This window comes from Tyto alba, unplaced genomic scaffold, assembly GCF_018691265.1.
Source record: "Tyto alba isolate M040663 unplaced genomic scaffold, T.alba_DEE_v4.0 Super-Scaffold_2, whole genome shotgun sequence".
Lineage (NCBI taxonomy): Eukaryota > Metazoa > Chordata > Aves > Strigiformes > Tytonidae > Tyto > Tyto alba.
The window spans coordinates 55,034,599-55,059,656 of NW_024881282.1; positions in this window are offsets into that span (position 1 = coordinate 55,034,599).

Consider the following 25,058-nt stretch of genomic DNA (forward strand, 5'->3'; position numbering starts at 1 on the left):
AAGGGAAACAAGGAAGAATAACCTATATGTAAACCCAACATACATAGTGGCAGATATGATCCGATCTCTACTTCAATATATTTCTCCTTTCTAGGCCTGCCTTAAAGCAGACCAATAACAGATCTATATATGTTTTCAAACTGGTTAATGATGTGATTTTTCTACATAAGTAAACCTCATGTACAAATGTATGAATAGAAAAAATGTCTGTGAAACATATTAGATGCTCTGTTCATTCCATTAATCAGCATTAGGACCTTAGCTGGTGTCCTGGTTTGGGCTGGAATAGAATTAAAGTTCCTTTTTGGTAACTAGAATAGTGGTGTGTTTTAGATTCAGCATTGGGTTTGGTATGAGAAGAATGCTGATAGCACACTGATGTTTTCAGCTGCTACTGAGATTTCAAGGATTCTCCAACACCCCATGTCCTGTCCATGCACAAGTGCACAATAAGCAGGGAGGGAGCACGGCCAGAGCACAAGATCCAAACTGGCCAATGAAAAATTCCACATCATGGAACATCATGCTCACTACATAGAGGAGGGGTGGTTGGGAAGGGGCTCTTTCTTGCTTCCAGGATTGTAATTGTGGGATATTGGTATTTCGGGATCGGCCTGGGTATTGGTCAGTGGGTGGTGAGCAACTGCATTGTGGATTGCCTGTTTATATTTTCTATTGCTGTCATTGTTTTCATTTTATTACCATTATTAAACTGTTTCTATTTCAATCTGTGAGTCTCCCTTTACCCTCTAATTCCCTCTCCGATTCCCATTTGGGGGGGAAGGGTGGGTGATTGGCTGCAGGGTGGTTGGCTGCCAACCAGGCTCAAACCACGACAGCTGGAATTTCAGGTTTAAGAGACTGTGCTTAAAGAGAGATATTTTCCATTTGGAGATATTGTAGAGGAGAGTAACAGAGATGATCAGTGGGAATCACTGGAAAAATTGGAGTTACTTAATCAGGACAGAAAAAGACCGAGGTGAGATATGATAAGAGTTTTCTAATGTGTAAAGGGGAGCTGAAAGAGAAAGGGAATATCTTTTTTTTTTTTTTTTTTTTTTTTTATTGGAGACAGAATAAGAAATAATGGACTTGCAGTTCATCAGAGATGACTGTGGGAAGCATTTAAAAGAATGACAACTTTGAAGACAGATCTGCAATAGAGTAGATTGGCTGGGAAGGCATGGACTCTCCATCACTGAAGATTTTTTAGAACAGATTAGATGAATATGTGTCTTGGGTAGGTTAGTTATAGCTGATTCTGCCTTGGACCTGCAGACTGGACTAGATGACCTTTCAAGACCTGATCTATGATGCTATAGAAACAATACTAACCTCCTTTGGAACACACATTCATATCTACTGTTAAAAAAGCAAGTATTATCATCAGATTCAGAGGTTAAGTGAGAAATTTACTATAAATGTTTTTTTTTGACTTGAATATATTTTAAGCCACCAAACTTATTAGAGGAATTAACAGACATGTTATGCAGACATCTTAGGCCGACATATATGGAGAGTACAGCTGTTTAACTAATTTCTCTAAAAACTAAGGCAAAAGACTAAACTGGATTTCCTGTGAAGTTTGGGTATCTCCATTGCCAGTCTATAGACAAGAGAAAGATTTCAGAAATAAGATTTTTCCTTCATTTTTCTAAACTCTTCTTATATTCATCTGTAGATCCTACAAAGTTTTTTTGAACTTCTTTATTGGTTCATTAATAACATCACCTTATTCACTTACAGACAATGTGAGGTTATGGGAATCCAGCCTTCAATCTTACTGTGCTACAGGATCATTTTTATTGCTATTTCTAAACTAAAAGTTGTATTAAGCATGGGGGTTTAAGTATTCTGAGATTTTTTTCAAATGCCAGTTAAGTATCATTGACTGTTAATGTAACTGTTGACACAACTAAAACTAAAACTGCATATAAAATAACAATTTTAAAATTCTCTATAATGATTGGCTGATGGTTGACTACCAGTGAAATAACGAGTCTTATTCAAAAGTGAGTAAAATTGAGATTTATGCATCATAAAATTTATTCTCTTTATTTTGTTTTAGGTTTGTTTAGGTTTCTGTAGGGCAGAGGGACTGGTGTGTGATGTTTATTATTTTTATTTAGGGGATACTAATTTCGGGCCCAGGTTATGATAGCTTTACATTGAATGGTAGTCTGTCTTTGACTTTTAGAACACTATTTGTACAGTAAAGAATCATTTGCTGAAACTGGATCTGATTTTGACCAATGCTTTTTGCATTATTTATGTTTACTTTTGTAGCGGTTTTGCCGTGATAATGAAGTCTCAGTGGTATGCAACTTTTCAAATGGATGCTAATATTATGTCTTTGTTCCATAATAAAGGTTGCCTATTTGGTGAAAATTATGGAGATTGAGGTTTGAAAAGTCTAGTTAAGCAAGATTCACAGTTTAACTTGCACTAAATAAATCATCCTAGAGCACTCTGAAGGTAGAAAATATCATTCATATGCCAACTGTTATTGTTGGGATAAGGATAAAGGAAAATATATACTCAAGAGGATATGCCAGAATTTATTCTTAGTTGTGAATTTTCCTAGTTTAATTGACTGAATTTCTCAACAGAATATAAAATATAGTAGAAACAGGAAAGGTTTAATCTTCTTTCCATGTTCTCCACCTAGTCTATCCTCCAGTCTTTTTACTGATTTACAGTAATATAAATGAAAAAATTATTCTGCAGAATTTAGCACCATAAGATGGATTAGCAAAAAGTTGTTGAAATGCTAGCCACTGGTATTTCTGAGCATCTCAGACAGCGAGCCAGAAGAGAGCAATGTGTCAGACATCAAAAGAGTTGAAAAGACGGATTTAGTCAGCTCAGCAATTTAGATGTAGCTGAGACATTTACCTCTGGGGTGAAACCTCTAGCTACATAGAATTGCTGCTCCATAACTGTCTTCTGGCAGTGGATATGTCCACCGGATGGACCTTTCTCAAAGATTACAGTAAGAATATTTAACTGTAATCAGAATAGCTCCAATAAAATTCTTCTTCACATTTGAGAGCATGCGAAACCGTATTTTTTCACCAACGTTTTTTTCAGTCTTTCTTCATCCAGTCTTTCAGTCACTGCTTTATTAGCCTTTCTGAAGAAACATAATGTCAATCTATCCTGTTCCACCAGCATCCCCTGTCCATGTTGAAGCTAAATATTTTATTCTTACTATATTTACATTAAAACTCTTAGTAACAAGTTATAAATAAGAAGTTGGTGAGAGAAAGATGACTGTCTACACTACACTTGTGGTAGTATTTCTCACAACCTTGGGGCTAGGCCTCAAGTTTGAAAAGGCCAGATGGATTTAATTCACTGTGCTGCATAATTGATCTTTGCATGAGCAGCTTGCTTGAAAAATGTAAATTTTTGCTTTGCAAGCATAATAGGACTCTCATCATAAGCACAGTGGATTTCTGTGCACATATACTTATTCACAATGCCCAAGGCCTTTCTTATTACTAAGTATCAAATTTAGAGAGCATGGACATGCAGATTTAGAAACAGAGGTTTACCTCCCTAAGGGCATTTTACTGACAAAATGCAAATGCCCACTGGCTTTAGGTACTATGTAGCTTAATATGAGCTGAACACTGGTAGTAAGAATACTTTGGGGTTTTTAGAGGTAACATTTTTTAGATTTGGAAAAACAACACATTACCTAAATCATTCCAAATCAGGGTCTAAATATTTTCTTTAGAATAACAACTGAAACCATACACTAATACCGGACAAGTAAGAATCTTTATTATCTGACATTTGCAAATATTTAATCTGTCTTAAATGCATTAAGGATGATGCTTATGTTTTTTCATCCTTACACCTCTGTTTCATACAGTGATATTTTTCATGTTTTTTTTTTTTTTTTTTTTTCAGTTTATTTTATGGTTATAATAATCCTACAATGACTTTCATCTCAGCTTCAGAGAATGGTTGCATAAAATGAATAATCAATTATCAAGTAGACATCTGCTCAGGAAGCTATTGATTACAAAGTTCACAAATGTCTGAGAGATGTGTTTTCAATTATTTGAAACTCTTGTAAGTCAATTGCAGGTTAGGTACCACTAATGAGCCTTTGAAATACAAGATTCTCTCTTCATCTAGGTGAACAAAGGAAATATAATAAATAAAACAAAAATAATAATATCATCAAAAATACTAGGAGGATAAGTAAGTTTTCCATACTACATGTCTCCTTGTTTCCTGGAAACATATCTTTTCAGCTTCTCAGATGATTTGGTTCCTTTCACTCAGACAAATAAATAGATACGTCTCAATCAACTATTAACATACATTTTCTTTGCAAATCTCTAAGGAATTTTTCATCTCCTGTACAGCTTTCCCATAAAAAGCACTAACATCATATTGTCAGGAAATATTTAGCTCCAATAAGTGTAAGCCAGTTCTTAATATGTAATTCAATAATTTGCAGTCTGTAATTCAGTGGCAACAAGTCTTTCTCCAAACACACAGATATTTTAGAATCTCTGAGAAACCTTGGGGAAAGAATAAGGATATCTGTTTAAACTAAATTTCTTCACTTTCCACACATGCAGTCAGCAAATGGAATAACATATAAAAATTTAGAGAGAAACGATAAAGTTCTAAGCAGTTTGTTTTAGATTAACACAACAAGTTGGCTTTTGACTGAGGGAAAGGTAGAAATGGTAAGTGCATTGCTGGTATAAACATACTAAAATTCATAAATAAATGAAGATGTGAGTATGTGTTGCCTCTCTTCTATCAGTAAACTGATCTCAGTGAAATGCCTTCTTACCTCAGAATAAATTATTGCCAAGTAAGGACATAATATAGAATTTGGATGAAGCTACTTACTTTGTATAAACTTTACCTAATATTAAGCCAGAGAAGGTAAAAAAATTATTATTCAGTTTTAGAAGAGATTAACTTCACCTTATTGACATATGTAGACCTATTTAATATTTTGCAAATGACTATACTTTTATTATTATATTATGTCCATATTTCTATAAATGTCCATGTTATATTATTTAAGCTTTTCCACATGAGAAGAAAATAAAGATAGAAAGAATGACCTATTAACATCATTCACATAATTAGAGTATGGGAGTTAGCTGTTCACTTTATTGTATTAAAAAATGTGAGTGGATGTTTCTAACTCCTGACAATAATGTGGACTAAATTTCATTGTTATGAATAATAAACTGTGTCTGAGGCAGACATTAATGAACATGATATGCCCAGTATTGATATTTACCTGTGCAGTTGCACGTTAGAAACTTCAAGTCAGTATTTGGCAGAATAAATGACAGTAAACACTGAGACATAGACTTTACTTGGGCTGTGCATAGAACACATTTATGTGCCTATCACACAGCTTTACTAGAAATAAGAATAATTAAACTAAGTGCATAAAAGGAATGTAATGTAAGCAGCCAGAAAAGTATCTGCAATCCTTAGGTCAGCCTTCCTTAAGAGGAGCCACCTCTGACCTCCACGTATCTGTGGAACAGATGTGCATTTTCCTCCTATGCCAAAAGAAATGAGATTGCTATCATGTAACTTGGTTTGCCAGCTAACTCTGAAAAAGGTGAGATGATGGTATGTTCATGATTCCTAGCAGGAATTGATAGATTTTCTCACGATTGTTGTTTCTTTAAACTGAAGCGCACAGCGGCTGAGCATTTGTCCACCACTAATGTCTTTGTAAAGAACTGGAATTTCCTGTGTTTATCAGCCTTTCTGTCATTGTCTCCAGTCTGTATCTCCACTTGATCTAAGCCCATGTGTGCAGCAGAACAGAAAAATGCTTATTGTATGCTAACACAGATTTGAAATAGATTGGGTTTCATTTAGATTCACTGACTTAGAGCCACTGATTTAGAGTCAGAAACAGTAATACATTTTTATAAAGTGGTATTTGTCTTGGATAGTTACTACAATGTGAGTGCTACAGTTTAGCCTTTTAATTTTTTCAGCTCCACCCATTGCATCTGGTATATGTGCACAGAACAGAGTCACAGCAGTGCGGAGCTGGGGTCTGCTTGTAGGGATCCTTTAACCCAGGAATATATCGTGGCCATCAGAGCCTCTCAGTTCACTTTTTCATTGGTTCTATGAAAGGGATTTCTGAATGCAGGTAGGCTGGGACACCTGAAATTTGAGATGCACCAAAGCAGAAGAGAGGGAATGAGCCAGAAGTAGAACAGAAGTGAATTATTTTCCACTTTAACTGTTGTATGTATGTTTGCTGTTCATTTATCTTTCAAGATAATTTGTAAGCACTAAAAGAATGTGAATGCATCTCAAAGAATGGGGTTTTACAAAGCCTACTTACATCCTTATTTTAGAATAATGTTTTTGATTTAATTAGAAACAGATTTCCTTTCCTCACTCTATGCATCTTGCCTACTCAATGGTAAATTTTCTGAAGCAGTGTCAGTCTCTCACCAGCTATCAGTAAATACAGCGCCTAGCACAGTGAGAATCTGTTTTCATTTGACAGCTCTATTCATTAATCATAACAACATTTCTGGAAGTTACGCAGTTTAATAATTAATTAAACAGGAAAAAAAGGAAAGACTATTCCAATGGAAATTAAATGTACTAACTGCCTAGTTTTGTCAAAAAGATACTGAGTTTATTTAGCATAGTATTTCACAATAGCTATGGATGTGTTTCATGTCACCCACTGATAACTGCATGTATTTTATTGCATTGCAACCATAGATAAACTGTGCCTCACAGGGAACCTATGGTCAAAGGATTAGCATAGCTTTTATTGCAGTCCTCTTCAAAGAGGCTTGTATCTCAACACTGGTTTTCTCAGTTTCTACTTTGCAGAAGAGAGGAAATACTCATGAATTTCCTTTTAAACTTTATTTTCTCATAGATAACTGTCCTACAGCTGTAAAACAATATACGAAATACAAAACAGTCAACAGTCTTTAATAAAACTATATTTCAAATCAATATCCAATATTCTATAATAGTGCAAAAAATACGTATTTTGATTCCCAGGCCAATATGAAACCATCCCTCAATAGTTGATCACTTGTGAAGCAGGAAAAATAGTAACAGCAGTTGTCAAGACTTTTGTTAGCCATCATATCAAAGACAGACATTTACTTGGTAGCTTTGAAGTAATTTATAGAGAATGAATTTATGGAGTAAGGAAAACACCACAAAAAACATATTTGAAAACTTAATAAGTAGTAACAGAAACAGATCTTGTGAAATCAGAGTTAGTAATCAATCTCTGTACACTGAATGAGAAATTAAAAGTATATTGCCATGGTCCATCACAATCACAGGTCACACTAGATAATGGAATAATTCTTTTGGGTTTAAATGCCTTAAGTTTTAATGTGAGTTTTATTTCAAGGTGTCTGGATGTTAATCTTTCGTTTAAGTCTTAGTAAGTGTATCACACCTAAGGTAGGTCCTGTGTAATGATTTTCTGAAAAGCCAAAATATAATCTATGTATCAAAAAAGTTAGAAATAGAAATAATGGAAGAAATTGTAACCTCTCTGTTATATATCCTTGAAGTTGTACTCCACAGATACAGCCATACATGTGCATACACACACACAGGTTGCTTGGAGGTACAAGGCTGAAATATATTTACAAAGGAGTTAAAAGGAAGTCCTTCATCTCTGTTATGTAAAGAGACAATCACCAGGGGGATGGTACAAGAAATACCAATGAAATGAGAACCTCTGCTAATCAGTACCTTTAACTTTTATATCATACAGTGAAGGCTTACATGTTAATGCAGAGGTAATATTTTGGCTGAGCTGAATTTAGTTTATATCTTGCAGATTTTATTAACATTCATAATATGGAATAGATCCTGTTGTCTTGTTTCTATTATGCGTACTAACGATTTGAGAAATTCTTATGCATTGCATACAGTAATTTCTGTGGGGCAAAACAGGCATAATATTTCAGACAGTTTTAAATGCTCATTTGCCATTTCTTAATCAAAGTCTAAATCTAACCTTTGCAATATATAGAAGAAAATCTTTCAGGAAGAGACAATTCTTAAAAATTGTCTCTTTGTAAAGCTATGTGGCTTAAGATAATCAGTGGTAATAAAGACATTACTGTAGTTTTAAGATTATACTTACAAATGTATGACAATGTTTTTCTGAACTTTCTTGTATTTTACTTCTTTCACTGTAATTCATACATTTCCCCTATCGCTTGTCTGCATTGCATCTTGGTATAACCTGACTCCTTTTGATTCTGACTTCTCAGGAGAAAAAAAAAAAAAAAAAAGAATGTTATTACACATGGGTTTAATTTTCTTATACTCTCTCTTCTGTTGGTCTACATTGACCTAAAAAAAGCTGTTTTCTTTCAGATCATGGCAAATAACATAGTTGAGTCCTTGTTCAAGACAAGTTTTGAACTGTGGTGTACTTTGAATAATTGGTAGCATTACATAATGAAGAAGAGAGCATAACAACTCAAGATCAGTAAAGGTGATATAAGAGGTATAAGGGGTGAACTCACTGTATCAGTTTTAGTTTGACTATACATGTCTGTGGACAAGAAAAAGGAATTATTTTTCTGTAAGTAAGTGGGAAGCAGAAAAGAACAAAAAGAAACCATGTTTACCACTTTGAAATAGAAGCAGAAAAGGGAAACTCTCAAAAATGGGAATTGTAAAACTTGAGAATGTGAGTATAAAAAAAACCCAGCAGTGACTGTGAAATTTTATGAAAATGAACTAGATTCTCCTCCTTCAAAGTCAATGTTAATCCTAAAAGGTCAAAAGAATATTAATATGAAACAACAGTGTGAAAGAAAATCTTTAAAATACATAGCCCGTATCATACAGTTTTATCAGTAATACGTGCACTTTCTCGCTAGGTGAAACAAGCATCTCACTGGGGACCAGATTCCCTTTGCTTGGTTAAACAGTACAAAGAATGGGACAAACTGTGAAGTGTGAAATAAAGAGCTTCTCATAAGGAGCAGTAATGTTGGATGAGGTAAATAAAACAGGATGACACTTGTCTAGACAACCACTGGTGCTGAATTAATTGTGAATGACAATCTTAGAATACACTGTTGCATTATCCAAACATCTCACCATGCTAACCCTCTGAAATGTTGCTTTTAACATCTGCTGTGCCACATAGAGTAGCAGTAGTTTGCAGCTGTGGTATTTCAGTAGCATGAAAACAGAGTCCTTTCTCCATTCTGATATTGTATTCCCCTGAGGAAACCTGGAGTTAGGCAGTAGTGTAAGAATGGTCTCTTCATGAAGGTTTTTTTTCATGTATAGTCAGGCCAGTGTTTTTGGTTTTTTTTTTTTTATCAGTAAGAACATTCACAGAAAACTAATGCAACATTCCTTCAAGTGCATTCATAAGTGAAAAGTGTTCCTGAAATAATTTTAAAACTCTTGCTCTGACAATTGATACAGCAGGAAAGGAGTTGGGCTGTTGGAGAGGAGGAAAACCAAAAATTCATAAAGACTGTGAGGAAGATCATATCACAAATACCACTACTCTACCAATTATTTATAGGTTTGGATCATCACAGGTGGAAAGGGGATTTACACCTCTAATACCTTGAATCAGTGATCTAGACACTGACTTTTGGATAAAAGGAGGCATCATACCTTTATGTTCCCTCTGCTTTTGCCAGGCAAGGGTGGTGGAAGTAATCACCTCCCAGAGTAATATGTTTCCACTACAAAATACCACCACCCTCCCAGTGTATGGGTTGATTTCTGCCTTCTTTAAGTATCTTCCTGTGTATGGACCTAATACATAAGTGACTAATTTACAGACATCCTGAATGGGAAGCCTGAGATTTGTACTGCTAGACAGTGTTTCACCTAGAAATTGGATTCCTAAAACTGGAGTTTCTGTGGTTTAGTCCTTCCTTTTTCCTGTTTCAGTTCTTTGTTATTTTCATGGTTTAACCCCAACCAGCAGCTAAGCATCACCCTGCCACTTGCTCATTCCCCCTCGGTGGGATGGGGGACAGAATCAGAAGAGTAAAAGAAAACTATGGGTTGAAAGACAGTTTAATAGGGAAAGTAAAAGCGGCTCACACAAGCAAAGCAAAGCAAGGAATTCATTCACCAATTCCCACGGGCAGGCAGGTGCTCAGCCATCCCCAGGACAGCCGGGCTCCAGCACACGTAACAGTTACTTGGGAAGACAAATGCCATCACTCTGAAGGTCCCTACCTTCTCTCTTCTTCCACAGCTTGATACGCTGAGCATGATGCCACATGGTATGGAATATCCCTTTGGTCAGTTGGGGTCACCTGCCCTGGCTGTGTCCCCTCCCAGTGACTTATGCACCCCCAGTCTATTCACTGTGGGGTGGGGTCAGGAGCAGAAAAGGCATTGACTGTGTAAAGGCTGCTCAGCAATAATGAAAACATCCCTGTATTATCAACACTGTTTCAGCACAAATCCAGAACATAGCCCCATACCAGATACTATGAAGCAAATTAACTCTACCCCAAGCAAAACCAGCACATTCTCCACCCCTTAAACCATACCCTTAATGTCATGCTCAGGGCCCATATTATCCAATACATTCTCCTTAACCACCACTGTTCCCTTCCCATCATTCGGTACAATATGCAGATATCAATCCCTGATATTCCATCCATAAATGTCCACAAAATGTCCACTGCGTTAATTTAGCCCACAAATTTGGTCTCTATTTCTTATGATGATCACAGCAAAACCACTGTTGTTTGAACTATTGAATCAGGAAAGCTACTTAGCCACGTAAATTAGTAGGTATACTGGATGTCTGCTAGGCCTACATGAGATCTGAATGTGACTTTCTGGAAGACAGCTCTTTCTAGCATCTGTTTCTGTACTCAATGACTAGTTTACTCATAGACATACTAAATCTCCTGGAAATTGAAATACTAAATCATAAAGCAAAAGTAACTTATCTCAGCCAATGAATACCATCTTCATACAATGGAGAGGAAAAGTATAGTATAGGATCTTTTTATAAAAATAATTATTTGAGCAGCGACAAAGAACAAATATATTCCTAAAGTCATTGTTCACAGATAAGTTAAACAAGAAAGAGGGTACATTTCGTGAATAAATTATTCACTGAAAATTATTCACTCAAATCCCTCTACATTAAGACTCCTAATTTTTCCAGGATATGTGACAAATGGCTTCAGATCATTTAAGTCATGCTTGGATGTGACTGTAAAGCCTCCAGCAACCTACAGCTGAAGTGGGAAGAAGTGTAAATACTCACAGCAGCTGCCATATCAAAAAGCAATCACGATTCTCATTGAGACAAGCTGAGATCTTTAAAAGAATGTTAATCAGCACTCTACAGACAGATCATCTCACTGGAGACAACAAACAGAGAGTCCTCAACTGTTTACAGTCCCTGAACAGATCATTTTAAAAGGCATTATTTGTAGATGAAATTAAAAGTACATTACATTAAGACCTTTTTCTTTTAAGAAATTCTGGTGATTTGTTTTTTAAGTCTATCATATTATATTTACATATGTACTGACTATGAGTTTTTGAAATAAAACACCCCAGCCAGCATTTTTAAACACAATCTGGAGTTTTCCTAGAAATTAAAAGTAGCCAACCCCATAATGGACATAAAGTCTTCTATGCAGGCTTCTGTGATATGTTCTATATCATCAGCTATACTGAGAGAACTATGCAGAAAACAGCCATCTTGATCAAGTTTTTGAACACAAAAGTGCAGGTTATATACAAAAGCTCAGGAATATAAGGAATTCTCTCTTCTTTGTGGCATAGACCTATTTTTATTCATTTGAAGGAGAAAATATTTTGGTGGACTGTAAGGTTGATGAGTTTGATCTGTACATACTGTTGACAAACACAGATGGAATCCATTTAACAATAAACAAAGATGTGCCAGTCTAAGGAAAGGTTTTTGTTGTCAAGTAATCACAACAGAAATTGTTCTATAACAAACCTGAAACTCTCTCAGGTGGGGGTAGCAAGGAGTGAGTGTATTTTTGTAAACTTTGGAAGATAAATGTTTCCTATTAGATCACAGCTGAGTGTCTTTGATAGCACATTCTGCACTCCCTTATATTCACTTCCTTGGAACCAGATCTACAAAAGTTTGTAACCTTTCTTTAAATTCTTAATTTATTATTTATGTTAATTGGAATCTATGTCCATTTATAGCAGTTATGTTACGTATGTACATATTTTTATGGAGTTGTTCATAAATTTAAATGCACAGGCTAACCTCTAGTCCCTTTAGGTTTGTGTTTCAAAGTGCCCAGTGGGAAAAAACTGGATTGCTGATAAGGCATCACAGGTACAACCATAAAAAAAAAACCCAGTGCTGGTAACAACTGTTGTGTATGTATTTGTTTTACTCCTAGTTCAGAAAGGATTCTTCCTACTATTTTTGAAAATGCCTGCCTTTGTAGTTTACAGCTATGGCAGCTTTAGGGTAGTCAGGGAACTCAATATCCATACTAAGTCCTGGCAATACACTGGCAAAGGAAAACAATGAACTTCAAAAATAGCCTGCAAAATTAAGGGGGGAGGGGGGGTTGTGTGTCTGTGTGTATATAAATAATGCAAATAAGCACAAAATATTCTTAATAAGGCAGAACTGGTGACATATACTTTTTGTCCAAGACTTCTAATGGGGAGACAATTAGAGAGATTTAAAAATAGTGAAAGCTTTTTGACTTCTAACAGCCAGGCATAGGGCATCTAATAAATGAACAAAGGGTTCTGTGACAAGTAGTGTTTTGTCTTCAGTTAAAATTGGCCCTTAAATAAAAAACCTCAAACAAACCCTTAACAATAACAACCAAAAATTCTGTAAAATTAATCAGCAAAAAAATGTAAAACAGGTTTGGAAGAGAAAGCAAGTCAGAAAAAATTAGTTTCTGAAAGCAGAGTTTACTTGCTGATGCTTTTTATCCCATTTGGAAAAATAGGATCATTTTTTGTGAGAATGAAATAAAATCTTAACATGGGCATATAGGCAGTGTCTTTAGATGGATGAATAATGGACAAGAATAGAATTTAGAGAATTATGTAAATTTCTTTGGGATATTTTAAGGATGGATGACCATTTCATTATGAAAAAAGAATCTCCACCTAGACAAAAGCACATCTGCTCTGAAACATTCTCTCTTGAGAACACATCTTCTGTTAGGAATTTTAAAAGGTCTGAGCTAATTTTACCTTGAATTCAAATGACCTATGAATATCTTCAGAAGGACCTTTCAACATAGCTTTTGAATGTGTATTTTGCTTGTCCTACCTTCAATTCTAGCCAGAGGTCAAATAGAAGCATGAAGATGCTCTGGAAATAATCTCTCACTACTATTTCCAGACATAGTTATAAGTACATGTTCTAATTCACCCAAAAAAAGCACATTATTTATTGATAATGGACCCACCTTCTAAAGTATTGTTATCAGAATTATTTAAATTTTATCTGCTTTCACAGCACAATTAGGAACATAAAAATAATATTTTGGAATGACTTGAACATTGCCACAATAGTGACTATCCCAGTAATTTCTGTAACTAAAGCTGCAGCTCAACATTTTGTGACCTAGAGAATGAAGCATCACAAAGAGTGTGTTTGTGCCACAGCATGAAAGGGCTATTGTGTTCCTTACTGTATGGCTGAATAACACCAGCTCCAAACTGGAGGTGATATTGGACGAGGACCAACCTTGCCAAGGAAGAGAGAGGATGTGGAGGCAGTGGGGTCAAGCGGGACTGGTAATACACTCCAGTGGGCAGCCGATATAGATGACTGGGGAGTGAGACCCAATGTGCAAGGCTGACTGTAGCCAGGGAGGACCTGCAGCATGTTCACAGCCTTGTGGACTGAGAACAATGCACACTCTGACTAAGTCACGATGTATCTCCTGCAGAAAGAAAAAGCTGTTTCCAGGCTGAAGCCCACCATTTTTAGAACCCCAGGCAACCCCTACTCTATGTAAGAACAGCTGTACTAATGGACTTGAATGTGTAAGCCAGGAACCTTCAGAACTAAAACAAAAACCATTTTTTCCTCTAACTAAATAGTCATTTATGCAGGTTAAGATGCAAACAGTACTTTCTCCTTTGTGAAACCGTGTAGAGGCAACTCTGTTCCTATATCTGTTCATGGTGTGCTGACCTTGGCTGAATGCAGGGTGCCCACCAAACTTCTCTATCACTCCCTTCCTCAGCAGAACAGTAGAGAGAAGAAAATAAGATGGGAAAAAACTCACAGGTCAAGAGAAAGAAAGTTTTATAGGGCAAAAACAAAGGCCATGTGTGGAAGCAAAGGAAAACAAAAGATTTATTCTCTAATTCCCATCAGCAGGCGATGTCCAGCCACTTCCCAGGAAGCAGGGCTCCAGTATACGTAGCGGTTGCTCTGGAAGACAAGCGTCATAGTAATGAATGGCCCCCCCGCTCCTCCTTTCTCTTACTTTTTATTGCTGAGTAGAAGTTATATGTTATGGAATATCCCTTCAGTCAGTCTGGGTAGCTCTCCCGGTTGTGTCCCCTCCCAAGATCTTGCCAGCCCCCAGCCTACTGGTGAGGGGGAGATGTTGCAGAGACAGCCCCGATGCGGTGGAGCACTGCTCAGCAGTAGCCAAAACACTGGTGCGTTATCAACACCTTTCTAGCTACCGATACAAGGCACAGAACTATGAGGGCTGCTATGGGGAAAATGAACTCCATCTCAGCCAGCCCCGATACATTATTTCAGCATCTAGGCCTTCTTTATAATGCCAAATGCATTATTTCTAGCTGAAGAAGAGGAGGAATATTAGGTGAACTAATCTCACCTTTCTAACCAAAATGGTGGATGAATTTTGCTGCTATTCGCATTATGTGAAACACTACTTATTTTTGGTGACCTGTTTTTAAATTTGCTGATTATAAAGCTGATTATCTCTTCTGACCTTAACCCTGGCTGTTTGGTGAAGTCAGCAATAAGTATGTTTTGCAAAATGTGCAAAGAGCCAAGACTCAGTACAAAAATCCATTTACTCAGCACACATATAAAAAAAAATCCTCTCAGAAAGAAAATTTTGTAGAATTCTCTTGAAATATTTTATTCAGATAACAGAAATGTTTAATTTCCTTGGTAAGTTTTTTGCAGCTTTTAAAAAGTTAATATATGCAAGCATATAAAATTTGTTAATAAATAGAGGCATTAATTTGAATGCAATGGGGCTTCAAAGTGCTTTTGATATGATGGTATTCTTCTCAAATGAAATTTCAACACAGACAACATTCAAAACATTCAGAATATGGTAGTTTTCAGTCATCTGCTATAAAAAATCTTATCTCACTATGATCTAGCAAAAGTTATCACATAAAGAAAAAGTTCAGGATTTTTATTATTTTTTTAAGTATTTATTTTATCATGAGAAGTTAAATATTTATGATGATAGAAGACAGTTCACAGTGACTTTACCTTATGGTATGATATTACTTCTCCCAGTTATTTTTGTTAAGTAGTAACAAATGTAAAATATGCTTTCTTTTCCTTCAATTATACATTTATAGATGATTTCAGTTACAAGGAGCCATATGCAGAACTCTTAGTTTTGAAATCCAGAGTGCCAAAGTCCTTGGTCCCAATAGGGTCTAAATCACAGATTAAAAGTATAAAAAATAGGGAATAATACTATAATCTAATTTCTCCCCCAGCCAAATATCAGGCTGTTTCTTTGTTCTCTTAAAATTTTCTAATTTTTTTTGAGGTAGCTTAAAAATGCTGGTCCCAAGAGTGTTTTCTGACTTCCTGACATCAAGTTCACCTTGGCCATATTTTGACAATTTATTGTTCAGGAAACGCATGTGTGCGCTGATACCTGTCACCTACCTGGTTTGTGTGGAAGTTGCAAGTGAGCATTACAATTTAAAACAGTTTTGGACATACTCACTGATCAATTGTGCAGCATTAGGAACCCTACAAAAGTATTTTATTTTATTTTATTTTATTTATTTTATTTTATTTTATTTTATTTTATTTTATTTTATTTTATTTTATTTTATTTTATTTTATTTTATTTTATTTTATTTTATTTTATTTTACTTTATTAAGATGGGTGACTAAGGAATACATTTGGGAAGTAAGAGGTTTGGATTTTACACAGAGAGGAGGGAAATGAACCCATCCTTCTACTTCCATGGTACTCTCTCCACTGCAGTATTGTAAAAAAAAGTGTATGGGAGCATTACTGAAGTCATCTATACCAACCAACACATTTGTGACAAGGAGTTTTTCCCTTTAAATGCATAAAAATAAAATTAAGGGCCAGTACTGGAAAGCAGACCTAAAGCCACAAAACGATAGTATTCCTGTTTGATGTTGGCTGTGTCAGTAGTTTTCGATTTATCCTGCAAAAGAATGTAAGTGAGGGAGAGCAGAGACACTGCTTGTTTTGTCTTTTCCCTCAGCACAGATAAACACCCAGACCGGACTATGCTCAGTCTCTGTGGCACCCCTGTAGCTGTCAGACTTATTTAAATCGCTCCATGCCAACCATTGTTGTAGTTTCAGTAACACTATATATAGCATATAGATATATATGCACATATACAGCACTATATATGAAGCAGATGCAGTTTCAGGTTTTAAATGACAATAAGCTCAACCCTATTATGCATTGAGGACATACAAAATGGAGGCTGAGGGTTGGTTTGTCCCCTGCCGTTCATGACAACAGAGGAGCAACTTGGCACCTTCAGAATTGAATCCACATACAACTCAATGACTGACCTAGAAAAGAGCAGACCATACATGTATTTAATATTCTGTTCTACTAAGCAGGATCTCCACATGTGGTTATTGACATTCTCCCATTCAACTGCATGAGTACATGCTTGAGAAAGGAAACCTATTAACTTCAGTAATGACACACAAACTCAGTTCATGGCCAGAGCTGAGCTGCTGCTCTAATTCCACTCCCCCTCGGCTGAAATCATTCTGAGACTTTACCTTAAACTAACTGACACTCGAGAGAAAAGCAAGAGGAGATCAATTTGCCTGCTACTATGATGTCTAATTAAAACACTGTATGTGCTGAGAGACTTGTCACAGTTTGTTAAACCATTGAAGGAGTTGCTGGCATTAACTCCATTTTACAGGAAAATCCTGCTTCAGTTGAAGCCTATTAAAATGTTTTTCACAAAAAAACTAATTTAAAATTTAGATTTGGAAGTACTATTAGCTTCTGTATGGGTATTATGTTCTCTAAATTTAAATACACCTGTTAATAAACCCCTTTACTGTTTGCAAAACACATTATCGATTTCCCAATACAGTGTTTAATTTCTTTCATTTCTTACAACTGATATATTTGATCTGAGTGTGTCTTATTTTCTTGACAAGTTTCTGGCACAGTTTTTCAGATTTCTAATCATTTTAGTTTCCTATACTAGCAGCAAGATAGCAATTATAATTTCCTATGTGATAGTACCAGATCTATTCAAAGCAGATGGGTTTTGAAATTTTCCCTAAATGTGGGAATCCAAGAGATTTTAATAGTTTGAACTGGTAGTCTGAACTATACAAATATTTGATAATTTGGCTTAATCTAAGAGCATGGCCAAATTTCAGAAGAAGCATCATAGAAGTCTAAAAATGCCATCCATAAAACCCCATATCAGTATGTCATTATGAGAAGTACCATATTTTATTTGGATTCTCAGTCAGTCCCATGCTGAAACTACTAGGTGATCACAATGATTTGGACAGCCCTTTACATTGATGTATCTTGAATTTTGTAAAAGACATCATTTTGTTTGGCCAGTTATTTTTAAAGTCGCTGAGGATATAGGAAGTAATGGGAAAAAATTCCATACAAATATACTGACAATTAGCAGGTTCCTGTCCCACAGATCTGTAACATTCAATATAATTTACAGCTCAGAATAGCAGAAGACAAGAATTACTCTTTAGAGAGAGTTGAAGACATTTTTAAGGTAACTTTAATAACAAAACATTGGGCACAAGGGATTCAGGTTACCTATGCCTAAATGTAGGTGTATAGTGCCATTTGAGATGACCTAGAGAATCTGAGACATCCCTGTGTGTCTGACATGTACAACACGGGATTATGGAAATGTACATCCTTCTGGACTGAAAGCTGGAAGGATTCAGGGATACCCTAGGACACCTCAGAAAGCATTAAATGCCTAAATTTCCAACTGAATCAAATCCAAAGAAAGACTTTATCCCAAAGGATTCATCTCACAGCCTGAAGTAGCACTGAATTGCACATTACATATTTAAACACTGTTGCAGAGAGAGTTGTGTGGCATTCATAAGACAATTCAAATAATACATGTATATGCTGTTGTCCTGGGTTGAGTGAGTGGGGGGGGGAGAGGGATGCAGGGGCAGACCCCTCTGAGAAACTTCTCAAAGCTCCCCCAGCTCCACGTCAGCTCCACTTCTGTTTGGAAACTGAGCCCATCAGCTGCACCTCTGCAATAACGTATTTAAGAAGGGACGTGGTGACGGGCAGTCGGACTTGTGAGGAAGAGTTGCTGCAGCTGCGTGAACACCAAGGTCAGTGGAGGAATGGAGGAAGAAAGGAGGGGGGAGGTGTGCCGGAGCAGAGACCCCCCTGTATCCTGTGGGGAGATGGCAGGGCGGCCCCCCCTGCCACCCATGAAGATCTACGGTGGAGCAGACATTGATTTATTGCCTGTGTTTGTTTTCACCTGGCTGAAGAAAGTTCTGTGCCCAAAGAAGGCCGGGGTCTTGTGGGAAAAAGTAGACCCTGATGCTGCAACTCAGCGCTGGGAGGATTGCAGCATGCGGGGGTGTCCCATGCCGGAGCAGCTTGGGAAGAGCTGTAGTCGTGGGAGGGAGACTTCTGTGGAGGACTGTCTTCTGGGAGAGGGGGACCACGATGGAGCAGGGGGAACAAGTTCCAGAAGCTCACCCCACCAAAGATGAAGGAAGTGGCAGCGCTGACTGCACCCCCCATTCCCTGCGCCACTGGGGGAGGAGGTAGAGATATTGGGAGCAGAGCTGAGCCTGGGAAGAAGGGAGAGGTGGGGGAAAGGTGTTCTCAAGATGTGGCAATGCTTCTCACTGTCCTACTTTGTTACGTGTTGTTAGTGTCTGTAATAAATGTATAGGTTTTGTTCTTCCCCTAACAGGTCTGCCTTTTACTCATGACCATCTGTGGTGGTTGGCTGTTAACCCAGTTCAAACCACTACAGCTGTGTGAAGAAAACTGAAGAGGATAACTCCAACTTTTTTAGCATGCTGCTTTGGTGCAGTGAAGCATGATTATCAGGCAAATTTATGACAGTGATCTAATCAGTTTACAAACTATCATTTGTTTATTGCCATCCCCAGCTGTAAACAGATATGCATTTTTTCACTTGAATATAAATCCAAATATTGAAAGCATTTTAATGGTCAGTCCCAAGTTATTCTCTTCTACAGCTTTGCAGTGCTGCTAATTAAACAAGCATAGATTAAATTTTTAATATTTCTGGAACATATTCACCATGCTATGTTTTTTTTTTTCCTTACAAGTGCCCCCAACCTACTATACTAAAACACTACAAGTAGAGTATGGAAGTCAAATAGTTCTTTTTACTCCACATTTATTTTCAGTTAAAAGCTACTGGTTTACAGTGATGATCAAACAATAGATTTAATAAATTTAAATAACAATGGAAGAAGCATAATCCTTATATTTCCCTTATTTTCAGAAAACCCTCTCTTGTATAATTTATAATAACACCTCTCTAAAATAAAGTCTATATGTTTTGTATCATTCAGGATATATACGCTACCAAATGCAAAAAAATAGAAATGGAATGGCTTGGTGGTGGAGTTCATCCTCTTCATCTGAGCCAAGATTGGGTACATTTCATCCATTCCTGAAAGATATTTGTTCAGTTATATCCAGTGATGGATATTCCATTCCACAGTTTCTGCTAGTGTCTGTTCCTGTGCTTTCCTAAATTTACCATTAGGCAGTTAATCTGAATATCTCTTCTTGCACTGTGTGCTGATCATTCTTTTTCCTGTCTGCAACAGAGATGAAAAAGAGATTACTCTCTTCCTCTCTGATGCAGCCTATTATGACTTCTTCTCCAACTGGAAGTCCTGTTACCATTTCAAACTTTTCTCCTAGGCCACATTTCTCTTCATTCTTATTCTCTTCTAAACTCTTCTACCCATTTGATCTAGTTATTCCTGAAACTCAGCATACCAAAGATTACATATATTTTCTTACTAGGCTTTGTCATTGCTCAATATTCTCCTTTTCTTGCTCAGGTAACTCTTCAGGTTAGAGTTCTCTATTATTCCCAGATCCTCTTCTGAACAATTGTTGCCCACTCAGTTTTCACTATTGTACTTAGGAAAATTCTTGTATCTGTCACAATAACTTCAAATTTTTACCTTTCTTTCCAAAGTGTTAGAATTCCAACACAGCTTCATGTTCCCTGCAAATTTAATAAACAGGTTTCTTAATCCATTATCTAACTCACTAGGAGAAAATAAAAAGATCCAAATTCTGCAAAATAAAATCCTTGTTCAACAGATCCTTTCATTAAAAAAAAAAAATCCCCAAACCAAAATCAAACCCACAGAATTTACAATCAGTCATTCATCAGATATTGCCCTCACACCATAATTATTTCAAATAGGCTCCACTTGCTAAACTTTATTAGGAAAAGAGCATTTGAGACTGTTGAAAGCTTTAGGAAAATCATAGTATTAGGCATTTATTTCCTCTTCACATGAGCACAGAGAGAAATCTCACTTCTTGTCACAAGTGTTATACGGTTTTTGGAAGAAATAAGATTGGTTTCAAAAATTACAAATTATTATCATGACTTTGTTATTAATTTTCAGTGTTTATAAACATTTAGATAAATTCTTCTGTTACTTTTTTCCCTAGGAACTGAAATTTTTCTGGATGGCCTGTAAATGCAATTTTTACTCCTTTCAGAAGATTGCTAACATTTTCTTTCTTCACTTACCTCAATCAAAGATTATCAAAATTATTACTAAAAATTCTGAGATCACTTCAACCAGTTCAGAAAGCATTTAAGATGAAATTCAGGAAGACCACAATAGCATACACATCCTTACAGTCTCACTCATCTAACCTTTTCATGCATGACCTATTTGAAACTGAGACCTTTCCACTTTGATTTGCATTAATTGTACCTGTTTTCTACTTCTAGGCTAGATTTCTTGTCAAAATTAAGCAATAACTCACTAGAAAATTGTGTCTTCTTCACGTCACTTGCCAATAGCTTTTTCTAGTAATTCTGTCTCGCTGATCATCCACTCCAAATTAAGAACTGAACAGTGTAAAAATGGAGTCTTTAAGAATGACTTCTCTTAAAACAGTAATAGCAAGTCATTTAATACATGGGACTTCTTATTTCCACCATCACAGTTATTTTGTTAAAAAATATGTGAACATAATTAAATGACACCTAGTCATATAACTATTTTCCTTTTATCTGAATCATAACCCTTCTACTTTTAACTGAATTCTGAAAATGTTATAATAAAGAACACTTGAAAAGAATACAGTGCATCCCAAACAACATCTCAGATTCCCAAATGTAGTTTTCAACAAAGGTAGCAGATAACATCATGAATATTGCTGAGTGAATCAGTCAAAAACGGGTTTTACTAAACAGAAGTGGTGACCACCACTTTTCTGTAATCTCTGTAGGTGACATACTCTTTCATGCTATTTCTGTTTAAACTGATACCTCTGTTTATTCCATCGCATAATTCCCATTTCTCAAAGTGCATCACAAAGATTCACATAATTAGTAATTTGGTAAAGGAACTGTCTTTCAACCAATTTTTAGACTGTCACCAATGTAGCTTCTATCTTATGCCCTCTTATTGTTACTGGAAAAGAAAATAATAATAATGCAAAAAAGTCTGCTTGAGCATTCTTCATTAAAAGAAGTGTCCCTTCACAAGTTTTATTGGAAAATTGACGTATAAACACTGAGCTCCAAAGTTATTTTTCAAATAGTCTCATCTTCCAAATAATTTAACTCATTCATCAAATCCCATTATGTTACTCATTTTGATGGCACTGTTTGAACCATGAAACAATATTTTCAAGAAGTTTTCAGAGTTACTTTGGCACTGACTGATTTTTTTTTTCCTTTTTATTTAAGATAACAGATCGAAGTAAAAGTTTGGTTTGGCAGCAGACAGTGGGTATCTTAACAGTAAATAAATAAAAACCACAAGCAACTGAGCATCATGACACCAAGGATTTTGAAGGACCTTTTTTTTTTTTTTTAATAAAACTGTACAGGCAGGTTTTCATTCCAAGATTTCACTTTACTAAGTTAGAACAACTTTTATGGTTATCCTATGGGATGCTGTGCTAGAGTGCAGTTACAGGGTTCAGAGGCAAATCTGACAGGAAAATTCATGAAGTCTTTAAAACTTTTTTTTTAAAGTCAAAATAATGTTACTTCCTATTGCCATACAAGTAATTTCATGAAATACAGCTGAAAACAATTCAATTAATTATACAATATTTGTAGAAATATCTGGAAATTTGTAGAAATCTCTAGGAAGCAGAACTAAGTAATAGGTTATCCTGTTTAATTTTGTACTTGTTTCCTATTGTTCAGTTTTCATCGAAAGAAATGTTTCCTGATGTCTCATTATAGGGGCTTTGGCAATGCCTGCAATCAGACTATGACATACTAGGCCAAGGAATGCTCAAGGAAGTTAGGTTATTTAGACCCAATCCTACAAATCTTTTTTAAAAAATACCTTTAAATATTGTGTTTAGTTTGCTGACATTAATTTTATTTAGTTATTTTTCTTATTTCATTATCCTGTTCTTGTGTAATTTTCCATATTGGTACAAGTCAAAAATAAATAAAATAGAATAAATATGTGTTCTTCCTCAGTAAATTGATACATAAACATGTCACCTTACTGCAGATAGCTTTGCACAGTTGAATAATCAATATTTTATTCTTGGTGGCACACATATTCTTTTACTACTGTTTGTTACTATTTGATGAAATAAATATCTTCTGCTAATATTTACCATTATTCATAAATTTTCATGCTAATTTACAGGATCAACAGCATACATATTTGAACCAGGTTATAAGCTGCAGATGTCAAATTGTTATACTACTCCAAAAAGTTTTAAAAGCTTAAGTCTTTATTAAAGTCTTTAATAAAAGAGTATTTATAAATTCCCAGTTACATTCTTTTAAGGCTTTTAAATTCTGTTCCTGGAGCAGTCAGGTGATTCCTACATAAAAGGATAATTGAATACGATCTATATATTTATAACATGGCCAAGACAACTGATGCAGTGATGACAGGCATTGAAGGTCTAACAGCCGTGAAAGTATCAGCTATATCTTTCCCTTCTGTTGTGGGTCTCCTTAATACTCCCCCAAATTAGTGGAAAAGCAGCCACATAAAACCAAATAATTCTGACTGGAAGATGGATTTGAAAAAATTCACCATTTGTGCACAATGGGGGCTTTTCCACAGTTGTGTTGTCCCCTGAGGATATTCTTGGAGCTGCCAGCTTCATCGCCTGCCAAGTTTGGTTCTGTTTTATTAGCTTGACACATTGCATGATGACAATCTCAAGCCTTGTGTGTCTGAATTCTATCTTTCAACATATTGCTTTGGGCCTGTTGTTTCTAACTTCCCATCAGGTGCTGTCATTTTCCAGTAGTTGGCTGTGGAGAAGTACCCTCTATGCTTACCTGGCACACTATAGTTACTGTTTACATTAAATAAATCTGTACCAACTACAAGAACAATGATGACCTGCCCTTCTGGCAGAGTTTTTTGTAGAAAAGTGAACCGTATTAATAAAAGCCCATTCTGGAATGAAGCCAAGAGATTACATTAGAGCTTTGTCCCAAATAAATTTTACCAATTAACTTAAACGTGTGACTTCTCACAATAAATAGATGTCTGATTCATGCCCTGACTGATTTCCTGTCACCAAAGATGGATATTACAGTACAATGCTCTACAGTGCAACTTACTTAATTGACATTGTTTAGGAAACAATGAACAACTTCTGGTTAAAAAAATTGAGTACATAAGCACTGAAAACTGAAAAGTTTTGCATCCCAGCATGTTCTGAGATTATTTTTTATGTGCTTGTGTAATTTTAGTAATTCATAATTTACTAGTAAATGCAGCCAAGATGTGTTTGTAAATATTGTAAATTCTGAGTAATGTGATTTCACAGTGTTACTCTCCTATAAGATCTTCCATTTTTATAGAGTAACGTCTTTGTTTTACATCTAGGCATTAAGTCTGAAAAGCTATTAGCTGCCTTCTCACTTTGCGTAAGTTTCAAAAGTTAAAATATCATCTTTGAAGTGAGAGAAGATATGATGACTAATATTTTTATGCCTGTTTAATTAATAGTGATTTCTTGATCTTTTAGTCATTTACTAAGTGAGCAGATGTACAGAAAAGTACAAATGGATTCATGAAGAGCTCAGAGATTTGACTGTATTAGCTATTAAACCCAATGACTAGATGTATCCTCCAGGTGAGATTTACCAAAAGAGAAATAATTCAATGCCTGTCTTTATCTGGAAGGTGAATATTTGGTGAGATGATGTCTTCTTAGGCTACAGAACAGCCTGGGCATAGATACATTTTGTTCCTGTTCTTTTTCAGTCAAGAAAACATGGGCATCTTTCACATAATACCTGCTACCAGCCATGATGAGAAGTTCCATACCAGACTGGCTGGGGATTTTGTCTGATGTCCCACTGTATTAATTTTCTTCTTATAGGTTATTCATTGCTCTCTCTAAAGGTTCTAAAAGCCCAGGACAGTTTAAAAACATCTTTTTTTTATACATTCTTGCTTAAAAGGCTTTATTCATCTACCTGAGATATTTTAAAGGATTATTGAGGCTGATTTTATAAATAACAATGACTACATCTAATCTGGAGAAATCATCCACTGATGGGAGTTATCCCCAGGCCAAGTAGAAGGGGAAACCCCT